The sequence below is a fragment of the Lathyrus oleraceus genome, chromosome 2, assembly GCF_024323335.1.
Source record: "Lathyrus oleraceus cultivar Zhongwan6 chromosome 2, CAAS_Psat_ZW6_1.0, whole genome shotgun sequence".
Taxonomy (NCBI): Eukaryota; Viridiplantae; Streptophyta; class Magnoliopsida; order Fabales; family Fabaceae; genus Lathyrus; species Lathyrus oleraceus.
This window is the reverse complement of record NC_066580.1, coordinates 301,964,644-301,989,982: the sequence shown is the minus strand read 5'-3', so window position 1 is coordinate 301,989,982 and position 25,339 is coordinate 301,964,644. Positions and strand designations below refer to the sequence as shown.

The window sequence follows — 25,339 nt, the reverse complement described above, 5'->3', positions numbered from 1 at the left end:
AATTCTAAATCACCTTATAATTCTAATTAATCTACAATTATTTCTAAAAAAAGAAATCTAATTAAATTCTAAAATATTTTCAAAGATTAAATTCTAAAATCATTCTAAATTAAATTAAAAATTCTAAAATAATTCTAAATCACCTTATAATTCTAATTAATCTACAATTATTTCTAAAAAAAAGAAATCTAACTAAATTCTAAAATATTTTCAAAGATTAAATTCTAAAATCATTCTAAGTTAAATTAAAAATTCTAAAATAATCAGTATGGGCCTAAAAAGAACCAACCAATCGTATGGGGGGTATGGATAATGAAGTGGGGTGTATGGTCCAAATAATGAGTGAATAAGGGAGATTGAGCTTAAGGCCCAAAGTATCCCTTAAGCCACATCAACGGGAAAGAAAATCCCAAATCAACGTCCCAGCAAAACAACATCATCGTCGCTCTCTCCCTCTCCCATGGCCGATCGAAACCCCTAAAGCCTCCGCCGCATCGGGGCTTATCGCCGGCGGCGACAAAGTCCTCACCCTACTCGCGCTCACCCTACTATCACCGTCTCGACCTCTTTATTCCTAATCCCTGGCCAGATTCCTAATTCCTCCCTAAACAAGACAAACCTAAACAGCTTTCTATGCAAACGTAATAAAATCAGAGCGAAAACGATGAAGATGTGCTCACCTACGGATACGCCGCTCTACCGAAATCGATGGGCGAGAAGTACCAAGTTTTAGATCGGAGGCTTCGAATCCGATAACGAGAGGATTCACGCTCGCATCGTCCGCTCCTCTTCTTTACCCTCGGTAATGTACGATTGCTCTGTGTTTTTCGAAGTGTGTGTTCTTTGAAACGTTGCTCTGCGTTTTTGTTTAGGGTTTTTTTGAAGAATTGTTGTGTTGTTCTTGATGTTGTCGTTCGCTGTTGTTGTTGTTGTATTCTTTAGGTTTTTTTATAGAAAAATCTCTTTACTGTATTGTTGTTGTTCTTGCTGTGTTTGCTGTTGTGTTCGTGTTTGCTATTGTGTTCGTGTGGGGTTTTTTTCTTACTGTTAACTTCTCATCCTCTCTTTATGAAGAAAATCTTAAGTCTTAAAAACTCCTACCTGTTTTTCAATTTGTCCCATCCCAGATTATGTGGGATTTAATCTCTGTTAATTTGTTTTGTTTTAAGCTAATGTTGCAATGCCTTTTTGAGTATTCATGTTAACCTACTGTATAAAGCTTTGAGCCAAGTAGTTTATTCTGTTGTTTTTTCAGTTTCTTAAGCGCTTCTAAAAAGTGCTTTTTATTTAAGCTATTTTTTCTTCTCTACAGGTTACAGGAATGAAGTGACTTTGATGGAATGGAAAAGTGGCTGCTCCAAGCTTCAAGACAACATGTTTTCGCGCCTAGGTCCAAAGGAGGGTTTAACCAGTCCATTGATTTTGGTCTTGGTCATTAGAATTAGGAACCTGTTTTGCAGCAAATTCCACTTAGTCAAAATGTAATTATTTTGTTTAGTTTTTTTTTAAGACAAAATGTGTATTTGGACTTATCTGTAACTTATTGGATTAAATCTAATAGCCATTGTAACTTGTTAGACTTGGAAAGAATTGAATTATTAAAGTGTATTTGGGCTATTATTTGGAATATTGTTTGGAGTATTATTTGGAATATTATTTGTGCAATTAGTCTTTTTTTTTTAAATTTTAAATTTTGTCTTAACAATTTAATTGTATTAATGAAAAGAAAACTTTAAACTATATCTCAAACTAAAAATGGGTTGGGCCAAAAAATGTAATTTAATGGATTTTCAACTTGGTTAACTTTAACACATTAATATTAACCAAAATAAAATGTGCCAAAAGATCTAGAATAAAACATGCCACAAAAAATGTTGCAATTTCAAACTTTGATCCTAAAAACCAATCCAATACTCATATATGTGGTATCTTGATATAAACCAAACATAGTCATACTTAGAAAAGATGCAAGTTTAGTTTAAGGTTTTTTTTATGAACGATTTAGAGATTTGGTATTTGTTTGAAATGTGCAAATGGGTTTAATGACAAGTGATCATAAAAATAATCATGTCTCTTAATACTTACTGATAATCAAATGGACTTTTGGATCAGTGTCGTAAAAAGATTCAAACCACACTTTGCAACATTAATCATGGACATGTCTATATGAATGGGCCTTTTGAAACAAAGAAATCTCATGGATAAACCAAAATGGGCCTTGTTAACCAAAAATGCATATACCATCCCATGCTTTAGTAAAAACAAATGCAGTAGATATTTTCTTAAGGATCTTAACAGATGAAAGTATCATTAAAGACTTGATGTTACCAAGGACCGGACAAAATTGGGGTATGACAAGTATCACAAAGAATGATGAAAAGGACTCCAAGCAAAGGTCCTAAGATGAAATCCTCTAAGTCCAAGTTGATTAAGAGTGGAGTGAATATTTTTGGTCTTTATCATTTTATCATGTTTTTGTTATTTTTAATGTATGATGACAATAAAATAAATAACAAGTAAATAAACATGCATGATGAGTTTGTACAATGATGATGATAATGAGTACTTGAATGTAAATTACAAGGTAATGACATAAAAGTAAATCACAAGATAAAGAATGACAATATCACAATGATAATGGTTAGTGAATGTAAATGACACATTAAGGGATAGCTTATCATTGATGCAAAGTATTGAAGATGATTGAAAAATCAATTAAAAATAGATTTGTAACAAAGAAAGTTATGCAACCCTAAGTGTGTGGTTAGTAAACAATAAAATAAATTGCAAGGAAGTAAAGTGCAATAATATAAATGTTAGAAGTTAGTAGTTAATGGTTAGTGGTTAGTGGAATAACAATAAGCAAATAGAATAACAAGTTAATATAAAGAGAATGGTTTCATCTATGTATCAAATGACCCGAACATGGTTGAAATAGAGGCAACCTATCAATGCCTCAAAGTATCATGAAGGATCTATTGATCAATCATTAATAGGTTTGAAACATTGAAGGTTTTATCAACTCTAAAAAAACCATAGTCATGATCTAATAGATCTCATCAACCACATAAATGATAACAACAAGCCAACAAAACCCACTTGTTTTAAAGTTGACTCAAAACTCTCTCAAAATACAACCCAAGAGTAAAAATCCATTTTCAAACACAAAATAAAACCAAAAATATCAAGGAGTTTGAGTCCAAAATATTACCAAGATTGTGGTGTCAAAACTAGGTTGTTGTTGTGTTTGGGTTTGAGAATGAAGCAAAAAGCTTGGAAGAGGGTGGTTATGGTTGTTGTGGTAGAAAAATGGAAGAGAAGGAAGGTGTATGTTTATATGGTGGTGGTGAATGATTATGTAAGTGAAGGTTAGAAGTTTGCTACTGTTGTTTGTTGTGTGGAGATTGTGGATTTTTTACATGGTGGTTCAAAGAAGAAAATAGGGTTTGGGTAAGTTAGGGTTTAGGTTGAAAAGAGGGAGCTTGAATGTGATTTGGACAGAGGTTTTGTGGCTTTCAAGCTTGAAAAATGAGTGGGGATAGTGCTCTATTTATAGGGGAAGCAAAGGGGTTGAATGGGTGAACCAAAGGGTCCTCTGCGTAAAAAACAGGGCCATTTCTGCTGTCTGCACAAGTGTAATCGGTTACCCTAATTAGGGTAATTGGTTACACAGTCCCAAAATGGCCAAAAAATCAGTTTTTGGTCTGGGTAATCGGTTACCTACTGTGTTGGTTTGTTTTTCTTTTGTTTTTCGCTCGGTTTTTTTTTTCTATTTTTCAACCAATTTCCCTTCTTTGGCTCGTGCTTCTTTTGAATCTTCGATTTTATTTATATATTTTTTTTCTTTTTCTCTCGTTGATTTTTGACTTCACTTTTTTCTTTGTTTTCCCACTTTCTTGGGCTTTTGGAACTCTTGGAGTTTTTTACCCCAAACATAACTTTTCAACACAATTTAATAATATTAACATGACTTTGAACAGGGTAAGGAAGTGTTTTGACCAAGGGGTACATTTATGGGGTTTAAACAAACAAATGCATACAGGCTCAAATGGGGTTTACAAGGGATAAAATGATTTGGGATGGCTAGAATGGCTCGGGGTTAATTTCAAACAACGTGCCTCAGTGTGTGTAATCATGTAGTGACACTCCTAGACAGTCTACGCAAATTTAGAGTGATAAAGACAAACCTGAATATCGCTCATGATGATCAATGTGTTTGGCTTTTTATGACTCACCCTATTCGGTTAAGCTTTGCCAGTATCCACAGTACTCTTTAGCCTGGTGCGACTTCTTCCTTACTTCGGAATGTACAGGACACTTATGTTGGTTAAGCTGTTTACGTTGCGTCCGATCTTTCTTTTTCAGCAGTGTCAACTTCCTGGGGAGATCCTTCACAATAAGCAGTGGTAAGTAGCGTGATCCTTTCATCCACTCCCAGTCGTGATCACTACTATTTCCACAATATCACCACAGATTTGAAACACTCGCAACATAATGTACCTTCAAACAGAAAAACCAAATCTAGAATGCAATAAAGTAAAATAATAAAATACTGAAAATAACCATACTGAAAATACCAATAAAAAAACATAAAATCTCCCCCACACTTGAACTAAACATTGGCCTCAATGTTTGCGAACAAGAGCGAAGGAGAACACTCACAGTACTCTATTGAGGAGGTGGGTGTGGAAAATGCAGCATCAATTGTCGCAACATGCTTCTCATCTCATCCAACATTGCCCCATGTCGGGCTTGCTCGATGCCTTACCGTTGTTGCTTCGTCCTTAAGTCACCCAATTCATTTTGTACCTCGGTCCATTGGTCAGTGGACCAGGAAGAGGATCCTTCCTCCTGCTAGGTAGGCTCCTGATGTGGGGGTACAAACTATTCCTGAGGATTTTGAGGTTCCTCTTCTTCTGCCTCTGTGGCATCCACCTGGTCACCTACAAACTGCTCCACTACAGCAAAATGGTTAGTGTCGTGGCCTTCCTCCGTGTCGGGATCAATGCTTACATCCACCAGTTGGCACAATCAGTAATACTAACTTTGTTTGGATCCGGAAGAGCTATAATAAATTGTTTATGTATAAGCACAAAATAGTAAGAGGGGGAAACAACAATCATACCTTGTTAAATCAAAACTGACATGTCAATTTTGGTTTTACCTGCAACTGGCGTGTCTTCGAGTAAAACAGCCTGATACCCGAAATGTTTAGCAATTTGGATGGTCATGTCACCTACGGAGATGCCTCCGGAGTCTGCTCGACCAACTCTGCCCAGATAGTCAGCTGTAAAGGTAGCTACATTGATGGCTTTGTTTTGTGCCATCGAGTACATAAAAAATAAATCTCTCTGAGTGGCTACCCCTGTGCTATCGCCTCTTCCAAACAGGGTGTAGGCCAAACCTTTCTGAGCATACCAGAAACATGGATTATGGATGCCGGAGGCCTTAGCACCTTTGGAGGAGTAATCCGTCCTCCCGGTGATGGCAATCCAGAAATCCTTAGGTGAGAACCCATTTGGGACCGCTCATGGTCCGTACAGTGGGAGTCAGAGTATCTCTGCCAATTCCTCTACCGACAATTCACAATAGTTATTAAACAGGCAGAAACATAAAGTCCCGAAGTAATACCTCGTAGTGTCGATCCATCTCTTTTCGAGTTGGAATTCCAACGTGTTGAGGAATTCGAGCGTGATAAGCTCATATGTCGGCGCTCACAGGCTCATGAACTCCAACATTCCTAACACGTGGGACATTCGGTATACCTCAACTTTGAGCCCTAAAGCGTTCAGAGTATGCTCACACATGTACCTGGTAGGTGTGAGTTTCCGTTTCCGGTGGATTTGATACCGCTTTTCTTGTTCCAAATTGCCAAATAGGATGTTGTATGGATTTGGATTCCGGCTCGGTCGCTTCCGTGACCTCGACATCTCAGCAAGCTATTGCTTTCCGGTGAGAATTCTCCTCGGGGGCATTTTGGACCTGTAAAAATAGAAATTATTTGAAATAGGGAGTTATAAAATTCCGAAACCATGGTTAGAACGGGGATGACGAGTGGAGTAATAATTGTGAAGGGTGTTTTGGCAATAGGGTAGTGGAAGTGGCGGTTATGGAAACTTTGAGGTTTGGGTTGTAATGGAGTTTGTGAGGTTTAGAGAGAAAGAGAGTGATAATGATGATAATTATGAGAGAGAATGGTGGTAGTGGAAAGAAAAAATCAGATAATGATAAGGTAATTGGGATAAAATGTGGTTAAGGTGGAATAAATAGGTGGGACCCACTTGAAAATTTGAAATTTGATTTTTTTTTCAAAAATCCTGTCTGCCTGACACAGGCGTGTCAGTTGACACGGCCGCCCGTGTCAGGCTACTGTCCATCACCATGTTTTCCTTTTTCCTTCAGTGTTCTTGACACGGGCCGTGTCAGTTGACACGGCCTCCCGTGTTAGGCTACTATTTATCAAAAAAATTCTCAATCCTTTAGTGTTCCTGACACGGCCCTTGTCAGGCCATTGTTATTTCATATTATCGCCTTATGGCCATTTTTTAGATTTTTCTCCCGTTCATCCTCCAGTACCTCTGGTCACGTTATTTATCCTTTTTCATGAATTTTAAACATTTGTTGAAGTGATGTTTCCCTCCTTGTAGAGCTCCTGTGTAAACCTACAAACATACGTAACTGATTAGAATTAAAAATGCATGGGTTGCCTCCCACGAAGCGCTGTGTTTAACGTCGCATGGCTCGACGGCTCTCCATCTTTTTAGGTGAGACGAATTTTGTCTATCAGACCACCCTCCTGGTCTTGTAGGTACGGTTTGACTCTCTGCCCATTCACTTTGAACGTGTCTCCGTTTGCTGGATTTCTTAGTTCAACGGCTCCATGCCGAAATACTTTTTGTATCATAAAGGGTCCCGACCATCTTGACTTTAGTTTCCCAGGGAATAACTTCAACCTTAAATTAAATAATAAGACCAGTTGTCCTTCCTGAAGTTCTTTCTTCTGAATGCGCCTGTCGTGCCATGTTTTGGTTTGTTCTTTGTATATCTTGACATTCTCATATGCTCAATTTATGAATTCTTCCAGCTCTTGTAATTGAAGGATCCGAGATTTACATGATTTGGACAGATCATAGTTGAGAAATTTGGTAGCCCAGAATGCCCAGTGCTCTAGTTCGAGTGGAAGATGACAAGCTTTATCATAGACCAGTTGGTATGGCGACATACCTATGGGGGTTTTGAATGTTGTTCGGTATGCCCAGAGTGCATCCTCTAGGTTGATCGACCAATCTTTTCGTGAGGCGCAAACTGTCTTTTCTAGGATTTGCTTGATCTGCCGATTTGACACCTCAACCTGTCCACTAGTCTGGGGGTGGTATGGTGTGGCGATTCTATGTTTTACATTGTATTTCCTTAGCAGGTTCTCCATCATCTTGTTCAGGAAGTGGGTATCTTCGTCACTAATTAGTGCTCTTGGTACCCCAAACCGCACGAAGATGCAATTCTTGAGGAAATTGATCACCACTTTCGCATCATTCGTGGGTAGTGCTACTGCTTCCACCCATTTTGACACATAGTCAACCGCGACCAGAATGTATTGCTTTCCAAAGGACGGTGGGAAGGGTCTCATAAAATCTATTCCCCACACATCAAACAGTTCTACCTCTAACATGGCATTCTGAGGCATCTGATTTCTCTTTGATATGTTTCCTGTTCTCTGACATTTGTCGCACTCTTTTACTATCTCTTGTGCATCTCTGAACAGTGTAGGCCAATACAGTCCAGACTGGAGGACTTTTACTGCGGTTCTATCTCCGCTAAAATGTCCTCCATACTCTGAGTTGTGACAAGCTTTGAGGATGTCCCTTTGCTCTTCCTCCGGAACACATCTCCTCACCAGGCCATCTATTCCCTTTTTGTACAGGAACGGATCGTCCCACACATAAAACCCGCAATCATGCAAAAACTTTTTTCTTCTGTTAGAGTCAAAGTCATCAGGTATTAGTCCACCTACCACAAACTTCGCGTAATCTGCGAACTAGGGGATATGTGTAACGGCTAGGATATGTTCGTCGGTGAACTCATCTCTGATGGGGTGTTTTTCTTCTGTTTCTTGAATCGGAGTCATCCAAGACAAGTGATCAGCAACATTGTTTTCACTCCCCTTTTTGTCTCTGATTTCCAGGTCGAACTCTTGTAGTAGTAGGATCCATCGCAGCAACCTTGGTTTTGATTCCAGTTTGGCAAAAGGATATTTTAAAGCTGCATGGTCAGTATACACAATTACCTTTGATCCCAACAAATAGGATATGAACTTATCAAACGCATACACAACCTCCAAGAGCTCTTTTTCAGTGGTTGCATAGTTCATTTGAGCAGGGTTCAATACGTGGCTTGCATAATAGATCACATGAAAAAGCTTCTCCTTTCGTTGCCCTAATACTGCCCCTACTGCATTATCACTAGCATCACACATTATCTCAAAAGGTAGAGACTAATCAAGGGCAATAACTATGGGGGCTGGCACCAGTTCCTTCTTCAAGATCTCGAAGGCTTGTCTTCACTCGTTGTCAAATAGGAATGGTGTATCCTTCACCAGTAGACTAGTTAGTGGTTTTGCAATCTTGGAGAAATCTCTTATGAACCTGCGGTAGAATCCCGCATGTCCTAAGAAGCTTCAGATGCCTTTTTCATTTACCGGAGGTGGTAAATTAGCTATTACCTCAACTTTTACTATGTCCACTTCGATACCTCGGTTGGAGATCTTGTGTCCCAACATTATACCTTCACGTACCATGAAATGACACTTTTCCCAATTCAAGATCAAATTTGTTTGCTGGCATCTTTCTAACACAAGTGACAAGTTAGTTAAACGTTTATCAAATGAAGAATCGAATACTGAAAAGTCATCCATAAATACTTCCATATTCTTTTCGAGCATGTCAGCAAAGATTGATGTCATACACCTTTGAAAAGTGGTCGGTGCGTTGCACAATCCAAATGACATTCTTCTATAAGAAAAAATACCATAGGGGCATGTGAATGCAGTCTTCTCTTGATCTTCAGAGGCAATCGCAATCTGGTTGTACCCCGAGTACCCATCTAGGAAACAATAGTACTCATGTCCGGATAACCTTTCCAGCATTTGATCAATGAATGGTAACGGAAAGTGGTCTTTTCGTGTTGCCATGTTTAGTCTCTTGTAGTCTATGCACACTCTCCAACTTGTAATAGTTCTAGTTGGAATTAACTCATTCTTCTCATTTTTTATCACCGTAGTGCCTCTTTTTTTGGTACCATATGGATTGGACTTACCCATGAACTGTCGGAAATAGGATAAATTAAGCCTGCATCCAACAATTTTACAACCTCTTTGCGTACCACTTCTTTCATGGCTGGGTTAAGTCTTCGTTGTGGTTGCACCATCGGTTTGTGATCATCTTCCATTAAGATCTTATGCATGCAAACGATCGGGATTATACCTTTCAAGTCCTCAATTGCCCATCCGATTGCGCCTTTGTATTTTTTTAGCACTTGAATGAGTTTTGCTTCTTGGACACTTTGTAGACTGGCATTGATAATAGTTGGGCATTTTTTCTCAGTATCCAGAAATACATACTTCAGATTTGTTGGTAGCTGCTTCAGATTTACCCCTATTTTGGGTTCTTCAGTGACATTTGATGGTGGTAGTGGTCTTAAATCTTCCCACCAGTGTGGTCTAGATCTAATCCATTCAGGTTGTTTTTCCATCATAGCGAGTACCTCAGACCCCCCTTCATCTTCATCACTTTCAAAAATCGATAGACTTAAGACACATTCTTATGATGACTGGGCTATATGCTTTTCAATTTCTTGAGCAATTGCTTGATCTATTATCTCTATAGTGTGGCTTGTGCCAATATCATCTTTGTATTGTATTGTGTTCCTCACATCTATTTTTAACTCTTCATCATAGACTTTGATGGTCATTGTTCCTTCCTCGATGTCTATCATACACCGTCCTGTTTCCAATAATGGTATGCCCAATATGAGAGGAATCTCCTCATCTTCGGACATTTCCAGAATGACGAAGTCAATTGGGAAAACAAACTTGTCAATTTTTACAAGAACATCTTCCACAATCCCATAGGGTCGCCTAACAGAGCGATCCGCAAACTGAAGTGTCATTCGAGTATCTTGAACGATGCCAATGCCTAATTTCTTATAGATGGATAGTGGAATCAAGCTTACACTTGCTCCTAAGTCAATCAGAGCCTTCTTGAAAAGGCTCTCTTAACAACATATGAGCCTTCATAATTAGGAGTCCATTTGCCTCTGGCATCAGGTTTGAAAGATAGAATCTTCTTGAGGACGAGGTCACCTTCTTTGAACACACGAGCTTTACCTTCTTATCAAAAACTTTCTTCGTTCTCTGTTGATATAACTGACCATGACACATGGAAATCAATCTCTTCTCTTCAATCAAATTCAACTGATCATATCTGGTTTGACATCATTCATCTTCAGTCAACTTGGCTTCCATCAAAACATGCAATGATGGGATCTCAACCTCAACGGGGAGCACAACTTTCATGCCATAAACAAGAGAGAAAGGGGTTTCCCCTGTTGAAGCGTGAACGGATGTATGGCACCCATGCAAAGCAAATGGGAGCATCTCATGCCAATTCTTGTACGTCACAACCATCTTCTGGATAATCTTCTTGATGTTCTTGTTCGCAGCTTCAACAACCCCATTCATCTTGGGTTTGTAGGGAGAAGAATTATGATGTGTTATATTAAAGTCCTTGCAAAGAGCTTCCACCATATTATTATTCAAGTTTTATCCATTATCAGTAATGATCTTACTTGGCACACCATACCGGTATATAATCTGATTCTTGATAAATCGGACCACAACCTGCTTGGTCACATTTGCATACGATGCCGCTTCAACCCATTTTGTGAAGTAATCAATAGTCACCAAAATGAAACGATGTCCGTTCGATGCTTTGGGCTCAATCATGCCAATCATATCAATTTCCCACATGGAGAAAGGCCATGGAGAGGAAATAACATTCAAAAGTGTTGGAGGAACATGAATCTTATCTGCGTAAATGTGACACTTATGGCATTTCTTCACAAATTTGCAACAATCAGATTCCATTGTCAGCCAATAGTAACCTGCTCTCAACATCTTCTTTGCCATGGCATGCCCATTGGAATGAGTACCAAATGAACCTTCATGGACTTCAGTCAATAATAGGTCTGCTTCGTGTCTATCCACGCATCTGAGCAAAACCATATCGAAATTTATCTTATAAATCACATCACCATTCAGGTAAAAGTTGCCAAATAATCTTCTCAAAGTCTTCTTATCTTTCGAATATGCCCCATATGGGTAAATCTGACTTTGGAGGAAACATTTGATATCACAATGCCATGGTTTTTCATCTTTGACATCTTCAACAACAAACACATTAGTTGGCCTATCAAGGCGCATCACAGTTAGTTTGGGAACTTCATTCCAAAACTTTACCATGATCATGGAAGCCAACGTTGCAAGAGCATCTTCCATCCGGTTTTCATCTCGAGGGATATGATGAAACTCAACCTTTGTAAAGAAAGTTGATATCCTCCTCACATAATCTCTATATGGTATCAAACTAGGTTGATTCGTCTCCCATTCACCTTTGATCTGATTAACAACCAAAGTTGAATCTCCATAGACGTCAAGATATTTAATTCTGAGATCAATGGCTTCTTCGAGTTCCATAATGCAAGCTTCATACTCAGCCATATTGTTTGTACATTTGAAGGTCAATCTAGTTGTAAACGGAAAATGAGTTCCTTGAGGAGTAATAATCACTGCCCCAATGCCATTACCATACGAAGTAACAACTCCATCAAATACCATGCCCCGGCGGGAACCAGGTTTTGGCCCTTCTTCAAGCAATGGTTCATCACAATCTTTCATCGTCAAATACAAAATCTCTTCGTCGGGAAAATCATACTGCACTGACTGATAACCTTCAATAGTTTGGTGAGTCAAGTGGTAAGCCAAGACACCACCTTTAATAGCTTTTTGAGCTTAGTATTCAATATCATACTCAGATGACAACATTTGCCAACGGGAAATCCTCTCAGTTAAAGCAGGCTTTTCAAAAATTTACTTGATTGGATCCATTTTGGATATCAACCAAGTAGTATGATTCAGCATATACTGGCACAGACGCTTAGCAGCCCAAGCTAAAGCACAACATGTCTTCTCAAGCATAGAATACCAAGTCTCACAATCGGTGAACTTCTTACTGAGGTAGTAAATTGCATACTCTTTCTTCCCATATTCATCTTTCTGACCAAGAACACCACCCATACTCTCTTCAAGCACAGTCAAATACATGACCAAAGGTCTTCCTTCAATAGGCAGAGACAACATCGGAGGCTCAAGCAGATATTCTTTGATACTGTCAAAAGCTTTTTGGTAATCCTCGGTTCAATCACAAGACTGATCTTTCCGAAGAAGCTTGAATATAGGCGCACATGTGGCGGTCATATGCGAAATAAATCTCGAAATATAGTTCAAGAGGCCGAGAAAACGTCTGCCTTACTTCTGAATTTTGGGTGCAGGTATTTTTTGTATTGCTTTGACCTTGTCAAGATCAACTTTAATACCCTTCTCGCTGACAATAAAGCCCAACAACTTACCAGATAGAACACCAAAAGTACACGTATTGGGAATCAAGAGGAGTTTATACTTCATCTAACGATGGAATAACTTCAACAAATGTTCAACATGCTCTTCTTCAGTCTTTGATTTAGCAATCATATCATCAACATAGATCTCAATTTCTTTATGCATCATATCATGGAAAAGAGTGGTCATGGCTCTCTGGTATGTTGCATTGGCATTCTTCAAACCGAAAGGCATCACTCGATAGCAGAATGTTCCCTAAGGTGTAATAAATATGGTCTTTTCCATATCTTAGTGTGTCATCTTGATCTGATTATAACTGGAAGATCCGTCCATAAACGAAAAGACTTTGAATTTAGATGTATTGTCTACCCACATATCAATATGTGGCAGAGGGAAATCATCTTTTGGATTGGATTTATTTAAATCTCTATAATCAACACACATACAGGCTTTTCCATCTTTCTTAGAAACAGGCACAATATTAGTCACCCATTGCGGATACTCGGAGGTAACAAGGAAACCAACATCAATATGCTTCTGCACTTCCTCTTTAATCTTCACTGCCATATCAGGATGAGTTCTTCTCAATTTTTGCTTGACCGACGAGCATTCTGGCTTCAAAGGCAATTTATGCTGCACAATATCAGAATCCAAACCTGACATATCTTGATAGAACCAAGCAAACACATGAGAATATTCACGGAGAAGATCAACCAACCCCTTCTTTACCTCTGGACACAAGTGAGATCCAATCTTGACTTCTTTCACATCATCTTCAGAACCCAAGTTGACTAATTCAATATGCTCTTCAAACGGCTGAATGGCCCTTTCCTCGTGCTCAAGCAAACGGGATAAATCATCAGCCACTTCTTCATCATCATTCTCTTCCTCAGCTTCAAACACGGGGAAATCAAAGTTTGGAGAGGGAGTAGGATCATTACATTCAATGGATTTGAGAACCGACCTGCATAATGATTTGATATTTTGTTTTTAGAGAAGTGGAGTGCAAACAAATATTATACAGATGGAAAGATTATTATTTATTTATGTTTTTTTGTGATTACCATTTTCATAAAAAGCAAAAAGTAAAAACAAGCATCATAGATCTGGATGAATAAAATTGTATTTTTATTGATGATAATTTGAAATGCCCAACAATGTTTCACTTCTCCCTTAGGTATAAGAGAAGGATTTTTCTTTAACAATAAAACAAATTACTTTGAACGATGCATAACAAAAGGAATGTCTACAGCAATCCAATTGTTGCAAGTCTGTCAGTGTGTCATAAAGTTGACATAAGCTTTGTCTTCATCATCGTCTTCAATAAGTACAACTGAGTGTTGATCATCCTTGTGAATGAACCCTTCACTGCATAAAACATCTTGCATAGCCTTGACATTTTCGTTGAACGACCCTTGCTGAAAGCCCAGACCAACCATGTTCTTGTTCTCAATTATTTCCACAACAGGGCCCCCTTATCAGTACCGCCAGCCTGAATAACCTCTTTTGCATCCTTCAGAGAAGACACGGATGCCCTAGTCTTCTTCAATTCATCAGCAACAGATAAGGCTTGGAACGGTGTTTCAACTTCCTCTTCAGCTTCCACATAGGTAAAGGATGAAAATTAGCTTACCAAAGCTCTTTCTCCGCACCAACAACGACGAGATTTCCGTTCTTAACAAATTTTAGCTTCTGATGCAAAGTATACGTCACAGCACCAGCTTCATGGATCCATGGCCTTCCTAACAAACAGATGTAGGTCGGGTGAATGTCCATTACTTGACAAGTAATTTGAAATTCACTCGGACTTATCTTAACTGGAAGGTCCACCTCTCCAATGACAGTTTTTCAGGAATCGTCAAATGCTTTAACCACAACACCATTGTACCTCATAGGGGAACCTTGATAAGAATTCTTACCAATGTTGAGTTGGGCAACATATTCAACACCAGTATCAACCAATACATTGTACAAAGCATTCTCTTTGCAATTAATTGAAATGTGGAGTGCCAAGTTATGATTTTTACCTTCCTCAGGAAGTTCTTCATCATAAAAGCTCAGGTTATCACATGAAGTAATGTTGGCAACAATATGGTCAAACTGATCCACAGTAACATCATGCTCTACATAGGCTTACTCCAACACTTTCTACAAAGCCTCTCTATGCACTTCGGAATTCATCAATAACGAAAACACATAAATCTTTGATGGTGTCTGGAGTAACTGCTCCACAATGTTGAACTCACTCCTCTTGATTAATCGCAGAACCTCATCATCATCATTAATTTTCAACCCGCTGGATTCACTAGACTGAGAAGTTGGAGCATTAATTGGATCAACTGTAGGAACATCTTCTTTCTTACCCACTGAAGCATCTTGATCAGTCACCATTTGCATTATATTTTCGTTACTAATCTGACAAGAAACCGAGGATTTTGAGACATTGTGCAAGCATTTTTGATACTTTTCAAGGCAATTTCACTTCCGGTATAATATTTAAGCATTTCCATTCATTGTTGCATTTTATTTTCGTGATTTTATGCGTGGGATATCTGTGTTTTTGTCCGACATGTCCAGGTAGAAGATCCAGGGAACTCAGAGTAAGACAATGCGACATTCCGGCAAGCAAATGAGTGGAAAACCCCGGTACAGGAGGCCTGACACGGCTACCCGTGTCACCAGACACGAGCCATGTTAAGCAAAAGGGGGCGTGTCAAGGAAAACAGTGGCCTGACACGCCCATCCGTGTCAGCTGACACGGGTCGTGTCAGGCATCATTCCCAGCCGTGTCAAGGGGGGAATGGGCGTGTCACTAGAACAACATGCTGACACAGCCACCCGTGTCAGCTGACACGGGCCGTGTCAGCCCAAGACCAAAACTTGCCCTTTTTATCGAGCTTTTGAATATCGGGCTTTCAGAGATATTTTTGGACATGTCCACCTGCTGCTTGGAACTTTTATTATAAAAGAGGACCTTCTGCCTAAGGAAAAGGCCTCTTGGAACAAGGCAAAACACAGTATTTTCAAGCAATCAAGTATTACAGAGAGCGAGGTGTTTGGAGAGCTAAAGCTTTTCATGAGTGGGAGAGATTAAAGATCGAAATCATCCAAATACTTCTAATGGATAATTTTTATCTTGCATTTGTTTTGAACAATATGAGTAGCTAAACCCCCCAATGCTAGGTGTGTGTCCCTGATTTAGAATTGTAACGAATTTGAGTTTACATTTGCATTTATAATATTATGTTTACGGTAACCTTTTGATGTGTTTAATGCTTTCTCTTTCGGACCAATCGAGATTGTTTTATGGTTATCAATTAGGCTGGACCGCAATTGATAATGTTTTCATAAAGTTACTCTACAGTAGATATCACCTAGGACTAGGGATACCTTGTATGAACCAGAGTATTCTTGATATAATAAAGCTTAACTTCACCTTAATTGCTTATGGACATAGAAATTAGGGTAGATTGATTAAAGGTTTTCTCACCAAGGGCTTAGGAGAAAATACCCTTGAGAACTGGTAGTAATTGATATTTGTTGATGCAATAGTGACTCAGAGTTGTTACAGAGATAAATCATACACCTTCCCTGACATTGTTCCTTTTACCCTGCAAACCCTTATTTTCATTCTTATTTTCCTTTGCCTTTATTAATATACTTTTACATCTAAAAACCAAATTAATACTTTTTGTTTAATTGAATGATAATTTGAACTCGATATTGACGTGCAGTCCTTGAGATCGACATTCGGGGAATTTCCCCATTATTACTATAAAAGGCAAAATAGTACACTTGTTATTTTCCTGATCAAGTTTTTGGCGTCGTTGTTGGAGACTGCCAAAATATAGAGTTTAATTTTAAATTCAATTAAAATTTTGTTGCTCTGCAATAAAATTATTTTTCTATCATTTATAATTTACTAATGTGTGTATGCGAGGAGAACCCTCAGTTTGATTTCTTTTTGACGCAGAGATCGAGAGAACCCTTCACCGAAGACGCGGAAAGCAAAGAGTGGATTCCAAAGAAGAAAGTACCTCTGATCACTCAGAAGTCAAAGAACCAATTGTTGAAGTTCCTCCAATTCCACCTCCTCCACCTCCGGAAAGACTCCTAGGTGACTATGGAGGTGTAAACGCACCGGGTGAATGTGAAGAATTTTCAACTACATCCTAGCCCAATCAATCAATTGGAAAGAAAAACTTTCACCGGAAAGGTTAATAAAGATGTCAATAAACACCTGCAAAGATTTCTGACCATGAGCACCACGTTGAAAATTGATGATCATACTGATGAAGCAAAAAAATTAAGAATGTTCCCGTTCACTTTAGCTGAAGATGCGGAAGAGTGGTTCTACTCTCTTCCAGCCGACACTATCACATCATGGGAAGACATGGAACTGCATTCTTAAATGAGTACTTTCCAGCATCAATATTCCTGAGAAAAATGTATGAAATCCTTAATTTCAAACAGAAGGATGGTGAATCATTAGAAGACGCCTACAAAAGATTCAAAAGGGTCTTAGTAGCATGTCCAACTCATAATATGGAATAGACCGAACAAATGCAAATGTTCGTTAATGGGCTGAAAATAAAAACAAAACAGTTGATTGACACAGCAGTTGGTGGCTCAACAAATTTCTCAACAGCCACTGGTATTAAGAGGATTATTGAAGCAATAGCTGCCAATGAGCATCTAGAATTATACGACGAGTGTACTAGTCAGCCAGAGGGGGTGGTTGATCTAAAATTAGAGACAAATAAAATCTGTCTGGAAGACACAGTTGCTGCCGAAGTAGACAAGAAGTTGAAAGCTATGAATATAGGTACTCAATAGATAGCTCAGGTCCAGCCAGCTCAGGCTCGCACTTGTGAAATCTGTAAGGGACCTCATCACACGGTTTATTGCTTTGCTACCCCCCAACAAATCGAAGAGATCAAATTCTTGAAGCAGAATAATCCCAACTCTAACACTTACAACCCAGGTTGGAAGAATCGTCCAAATTTCTCTTGGAAAGATCAGAGAGGGAATGTTCCGCAACAAGGTACATGGCAATATCAGACTCAGTATCAACAACAACAACAACAGGCACATAAAAAGGCTAAATGGGAAATCGCCATTGAAAAATTAGCCGCCCACAGCATGTAGTTTCAAGAAGAAACTAGGACTAATAATCAGAAAAACACCACTGCCTCCATAAAAAATCTCGAAGTCCAAATGGGTCAGATATCACAACAGTTAGCTTCAAATTCCAAGCCCCGGGTACCCTACCTAGTGGTACGGTAACAAATCCGCGGAAACATAACACTGTTAATGTTGTCGTAACCCGAAGTGGAAAGTCAATAGAGGAAAACAGTATTGAGAAAGATGGAGTGTTAGAAGTGGATCTAGAAATCAAGGAAACCAAGGACCAAGATGAAGAAGTGGTACTACCACTTGTCAAGGAGAAAGAAAAGGTTGCAAAACCAGTCATCAAACTCCCTTACCCTCCAAGACAGAAGAAGAAAGATCAACATGAAAAAAAAAATTGAGAGCTTCCTAGAAATGTTCAAAAAGATTGAAATAAACATCCCTTTTTCTAAGGCATTAGAACAAATGCCAATATATGCCAAGTTCATGAAAGACATCATATCCAAGAAGTGCTCCACTGATATATACCCGATCATCCTCACTGAAACATGCAGTTTCATTCTCCAAGGTATGAAAATCCTAGTGAAAAAGAAAGACAATGGATCAGTTACTATTCCATGCACTATTGGTGATAGAAAATTCAGGTGGTGCTTGAATTCTTATAACTATGGATGGTGAAGAGTTCACTCGTCCTGTGAATGCCAATGCAGTCAAGAAACACTTCGCCTAAAAAAAAGAAAATAACACCTCGCTAAGTTGAAAACCCGAAAGAGCATCTTAGGCAAAAATGAGCGTCTTGGTGGATTGAAAACCTGAAAGGGCGATCCAGGCAAAAGTTAGAGACATAAAATAGAAAAAATTTCCTGGTAGATTGAGTATCCCACCTTGGGGAAAACTAGGCAAAAATTAGGGATTATGGCAAGTAACTGCATCCGACCGATCCTGATCTTTGAGGCAGTTTTAAATAGTCATTTGGTTCTAATTCGTCACTCTCAACCAAAGACAAAAGCACAGTGGATTTCAAAGTTGGTAGGGAGAGTAGTGATCATTGTATTCAACGTAGCACTTTTCCATGTAAATTACCATTTTCAAACTTTGTAAAGATCCATGGAGTCCCGCCATTTGCGGACTACCATTCTATTAAGTAAAGTTGAGCTTTTATCCAATTGTTTCTTATTCTTATTTGTTTCTGTTTTAAAATTGATTTTTTATGATGATAATTTTGAAATAAATAAATCAATGAATAAACATTTTCTGAAATAATAAGACATTTACTTTAAAAGAACATTGAATTCAAATATGAATGTCAACGATAATCTGAGAACGGTAAAAGTCTTGATGTGTGAAGCATTGTTGTCTTCCCCAAGTGGTAGAGTTGATGGGTTGCTCCCCATGCAGTTCATCATTTATCTCTAGTAGAGTTGATGTGTCGTTCTCTTTGTAGTTCATCATATGTCCCCAACCGAAGATTTATGATCTTCATTTGCATTTTTACCTTTGCATGAACCCTGGATCTCCGTGGGACCTTTATTTGGTTTTCATATCCCTAACACCTTTATTTATGTGTTGCATAGCCGTGACAGTTTTGTAAGAACAAAGTTGGTTATACAATATATCTCTAAGATTTTGATGATAACAAAGGATGAAACAAAATGGTACTCTAACGAGATTTTTTCTTAGTATGCAGGACTCTGATCAAACATCAGATAGAAAATATTTGATTATCAGATGCTACTCAGAAAGAATGTGTCTAGAAGACTCTGATTCTGATCAATGCAGATACCCAGCGCAACATAAAGAAATCAGACTCTGATAAAAGAATACTGAATCCAGACTCTGAATCTGAAGAAGTCTAGAGCATTGAGAAACTCTGATACAGATAAACATACTTATCCTCTGAAGGCAAACTCTGATCTATCAAGACTCTGACGTAGACTCGCCAGCTCAGAATGTGTAACCGAAAAGAAATTTGTATTTAGAAAGAAATTATTTCAAGAATGAAATAATGAGGCTCTCAAAACTGTTTTAGAAAGAAACAAGGAGGGTAATGACATTAAACATTCTTCAATGACCAAGATCTTGTCATCACTCTAACGGTCCTTCACAACGACTATATAAAGGACGGAATACTTCACAAAAAGATACACCTGAGACACACAAGAAATCTCATTCAACCTCTCTCATTTTTCACGAGCTACTGTTAGGGACCAATTATCACTAATTTTCATATATTATTATTGGTCCCTTTTACCATTTTCTTATCGAATTTACACACTTTTATTCTCACAATTTAGTAAATATGCAATTAAGTTTATTTTTATTATGTTTTGAGTAGATATTTCACTTATTTTTTAGTTTTGTAGAAATTGTGGACAAGAGAGCATTGGATTGCATGAGCAAAATTTGGAAGGAGCTTGATGGGCATTTTGGAAGCACACTTGAAGAATAAAGTTTGGAAGAAAAGGTGTTGAGGAAGCTTACAAGGCAAAGAAGTTGCATTTCCTTCAGTTCGCGTCGCGACCAATGTTGGCGTCGCGAACCCTACGAAGACAGCAAGCCTTTTAATTAGTTTGGGCCACTTGTTATGTTTGGAGCCCAACTTAAGTGTGACATTTTTAGAACCTTTTGAGATCACTTTTCTGTTTTAGACCAGAAAGAGATCATTAGAGAAAGAAGGACTTTAAAACCACACATGGGGAGAAAAAAAGATTATCGCAAGTTTTGTAAGAGCAATCTAGAGGCCATTTTTTGTATCCATTCCATTTATTTTGCTGTCAAACATGGTGATGAGGAGCTAAACCCCACTTTGGCAAGATTGGAGGTAGTAGCTATCCCTTATTGATTATGTATTCCTATTAACTCTTGTATGTGACAATTGATTATTGATGTATGGATTGATACTTTCACCCTATTTTGAATATTCAGATTTGAGTTATTGTTGAGAAAGGTTGTTCAAATATTGACTTAAAGTATGCTTTCAAGTAGTGAATAAATTGTAGAAATAGATTTATACACTACTTTTCTTTTGTATCAAACATTAAAGATTGTTATATTAATAGTTAGATGGAGAAATCGTCTAAAGATTAATATAGTGATTATCACAATCTCATTTAGAAATAAATGTTATTGAGAGGATACTTGATAATTATCAATAATTTTGAGTCCATATAGTTGTCACTAGGGAAACATAAGAAATTGGGATAGTGAACTCCAATCTTGGCAAACCTTTTATATTTGATTTAAAACTAATTTCATTGTCTTAGTGTCATTTTAATTAAGAGATAACAATTCACTCAAAAACAACTTGGTTACTTTTCAAACTTACAACAATTGAGATTATAGAACAGCGGTAATATCAATCAATCTCTATGGATACGATATAAAAATATTTGCCGAAAATTACTTTTCAACAAATTGGCGCCGTTGCCGGGGATTGGTGTTCGATATTGCAAGCATTGCAATAATTCATTGTTCTAAGTTTTTTTTATTTTACTATTATCACTCTTGTGTTTCACTTGGTTTGTTAGTTTTGTAGATTCTAGTGCATGCGAGGAAAGGCTACCGAGGAGCAATTTCAATTCGATCCCGAAATTGAAAGAACACTTCGAAAGCTCAATAGAAAAACACGAAGAAGAAGGAAACTAGCCGAAGAGAGGAAACGGAGAGAAGAAGCATCTACTTCTTCACTTGTTCAAATTGAAGAAGTGGGTGTAGAAACTTTTGAAGGAAACATGGCAGGTGAAGTTCCTACCGAAATGTCCGCCAATAGTCCAAGGCGGAATGCCCAATTTGCTCGTGGTGGAAGGAACACGGTAATGAAAACTGGAATCCTCCAACTCCTTTATGCAAATCCATTCACCGGAATGGACCATGAAGATCTGTATACCCATCTCACCAAATTCTATGAGATTGAGGGTTCTACGGGAATAGAGGAAGCGGGTGAGGAAGCATTACTCAAGAGAATGTTCCCACATTCCTTAGTGGGAAAGGCAGTAGAGTGGTATCTTGATCAATCACCAAGAGTGATGACGGATTGGAATTTATTAGAAGAAAAGGTTCTAGAAAGATATTTTCCTCAATCCCGAAATGGAAGCCAAAACGGCTATTGCGGTATTCAATCAAGGGAGCAACGAGTCTCTAAACGAGGCTTGGGAAAGATTCAAGTCAATGTTGAGAAAATTCAAAGGCCATGGTTTTGATGAACTCACTTAAATCCACATTTTTCTAAATGGGCTCCAACCGCATCACAAGACACTTTTGGATGCTACCGCGGGTGGCTCTCTTATGTCAAAGAACGCGGAAGAGGCGAAAGTCATTATTAACCGGATGGAACTTAATGATCGTCAAAGTCAACATGATCGTAGTCCTTCGCAAAGGAAACTAGGAGTTCTTGAATTAAATACCAATGATGCTATTGTTGCCAAAAACAAGTTACTTTCTCAACAAGTGGAGTTACTCACTCAACAAATGTCCAAACTTCCACAACAAATGAAGGAAATTCAAGGATCTCAAGCTAGACATCAAGTGGCATGTTGTGAACTATGTCAAGGAGATCATCCCACCGGTTATTGCCCTCCATTGGAAGAAGCGAGTTATGTGAACAACCAAAATCAAGGTTATCAAAGGCAACCCCCACATCACAACAACTCATATCAAAGGAACAACCAAGGCTATCAACAATCAAGATTCAACAACCAAAATTTTCAGCAACAAAGTCCATATCAAAGTCCAAATTCTCAAGTCCAACAATCGCAAGGCGGAAGTTCAAAGCTAGAAGATACACACACACACAATTCATGCAAGCCTTCATGGCAAACCAAAAGAGCAATGAGGCAGCTATCAAAAATTTGGAGAATCAAGTAGGCCAACTTGCGAAGCAATTGTCGGAACAACAAATGGGTTCTTCTTTCTCCGCCAACACTCAAACCAATCCGAAGGAGCATTATAAAGCAATTGTTACTAGAAGCGGTAAAGAGGTGACGAGTGGAAGAAGTGAGGAGGTTGAAGTAGAGGAATATATGAATGTCGTAACTGAAAATGAAGAGAATGAAATGGTGGTGGAATATGAAAAGAAAAAAGAGGGAAAAACCTCTCAATTCGCGCCGCGACCCCCTTTGGCGCCGCGAATTAAACAGGTTCAGAATGGTTCAGCTGAACAGGAGGGTGAAGAAGGTGAGAAGAAAGAATCAAAGGCAAGAAAGAAGAAAAAAGGAGATAAAAAAGTGAGTGTTATTCCAGCTCAACATCTACCTTACCCGCACGCACCATCAAAGAAGGAGAATGCTAGACACTATTCACGGTTTATGGATATATTTAAGCAACTTCAAATAAATATTCCATTTGCCGAAGCATTAGAGCAAAGGCCAAAGTATGTGAAGTTCATGAAGGATATTCTCACAAAGAAGAAGAGATATGTGGAAGACGAGACAATCTTTCTTGATGCACGTTGTAGCGCCATAATCTAAAAAACTCTCCCACAGAAGGAATCCAATCTGGGCCGAGTCGTTTTACCGGTGACCATTGGAGGCACTTACATTGGCAATGGTTTGGTCGATTTGGGATCTAGAATCAATTTAATTCCCTTATCCATTCTTAAAAGATTGGGGAATATTTAGATGAAATCTACGAGAATGACTTTGCAACTAGCCGATAAGTCTACCACTTCACCATATGGAGTTGCTCAAGATATGCTAGTAAAGGTGGACAAATTCTTGTGTCCGGTAGATTTTGTGGTAGTGGACATGGAAGAGGATCGTGATGTTCCTCTAATTCTTGGAAGACCATTTATGAAAACAACCCGAATGATGATCGACATTGATGATGGACTCATGAAAGTAAGAGTGCAAGATGAAGAGGTAACTTTCAATCTTTTTGAAGCCATGAAGCACTCTAACGACAAGCATGACTCTTTCCGAATCGATGCCACCGAGGAGGAAATCGTGTAGGTTGCAAATCAAGTTCATCTTTCTAATCCGTTAGAGATATCTCTTATAGGAGCTTACAATGTTTTAACCAAAAATGAAGAACAAGAAATTGAAGCATTTTTGGATGTGAAAAGGGAAGTGGAAGAGCCAAAGTTAGAGTTAAAGATGCTACCTCCACACTTGAAATATGTGTTCCTTGGTGATGATTTCACTAAACCGGTGATCATTAGCAATGTCTTGTCCACAAAAGAGGAGCATAAGTTGATACATGTGCTGAAAAAGAATGAAGGTGCAATAGGGTGGGTATTATCCGATTTAAAGGGTATTAGTCCGGCTTATTGCATGCATAAGATCATGATGGAAGAAAATTACAAGCCCGTTGCACAACCTCAAAGGCGCTTAAATCCATCAATGAAGGAAGTGGTGAGAAAAGAAGTTGTCAAACTATTGGAGGTCGGAATGATTTATCCTATCTCCGATAGTGAATGGGTGAGTCCGGTTCAAGTAGTCCCAAAGAAGGGTGGTATGACGGTTGTTAAAAATGATAAAAATGAGTTGATTCCAACTAGAACGATAACCGGATGGAGGATGTGCATTGACTATAGGAGGTTAAATCAAGCTACAAGGAAAGATCACTTCCCGCTACCTTTCATGGACCAAATGTTGGAAAGGTTGGCCGGCAAGAATTTCTATTGTTTCTTAGATGGTTATTCGGGTTACAACCAAATTTTGGTCAATCCGGCGGATCATGAGAAAACGGATTTTACATGTCCTTTCGGCATTTTTGCTTACCGAAGAATGCCTTTTGGATTATGTAATGCACCGATAACATTTCAACGGTGTATGCAAGCAATATTCTTGGATTTGATCGAAGAGTGCATTGAGGTGTTTATGGACGACTTTTCTGTTTATGGGTTGTCTTTTGACTTATGCTTGAAAAATCTTGATGTGGTTTTGGAAAGATGTGTGGAAACAAATTTAGTGCTCAATTGGGAGAAATTCAATTTTATGGTCACCGAAGGTGTTGTTCTTGGTCACAAAATCTCTTCCGAAGGGCTGGAAGTTGATAGAGCAAAGGTGGAAGTCATTGAAAAACTACCACATCCAACAAACATCAAAGGAGTAAGAAGCTTTCTTAGACATGCCAGATTCTATCGAAGATTCATCAAGGACTTCTCAGAGATAGCAAAGCCCTTGAGTAATTTGCTCAACAAAGGTACGCAATTTCTTTTTGATGAGTCGTGTCTAAAAGCATTCCATGAGTTAAAAGAAAAGTTAGTCACCGCACCCATAATGGTTTCACCTAATTGGACACTTGATTTTGAACTTATGTGTGATGCAAGCGATTATGCGGTTGGTGCGGTTTTGGGTCAAAGAAGAGCTAAAAAATTTCATGCCATCCACTATACGACAATCGAAAAGAGTTACTAGATATAGTGTATGCATTGGAAAAATTTAGAGCTTATTTGATCGGGTCCAAAGTTGTAGTTTACACCGACCATTCGGAAATCAAGTATCTGCTAACCAAGCCGGATTCCAAACAAAGACTAATTCGTTAGATTTTGTTATTACAAGAATTTGATTTGGAAATCCGGGATAAAAAGGGTTCCAAAAA

At 38.4% G+C, this 25,339-nt stretch overlaps 1 long non-coding RNA gene across 2 annotated transcripts; it reads left to right on the top strand.

Moving 5' to 3' along the window:
- Positions 1-404: 404 nt before the first annotated feature.
- On the top strand, positions 405-1,608 carry LOC127121359 (uncharacterized). 2 transcript variants are annotated; one of them, XR_007803424.1, is made up of 2 exons: positions 405-802; positions 1,313-1,608. It is a non-coding gene; the product is annotated as an uncharacterized LOC127121359 (long non-coding RNA). The 2 variants fall into 2 exon arrangements; XR_007803423.1 differs by having other exon boundaries at positions 405-807.
- Positions 1,609-25,339: the final 23,731 nt, after the last annotated feature.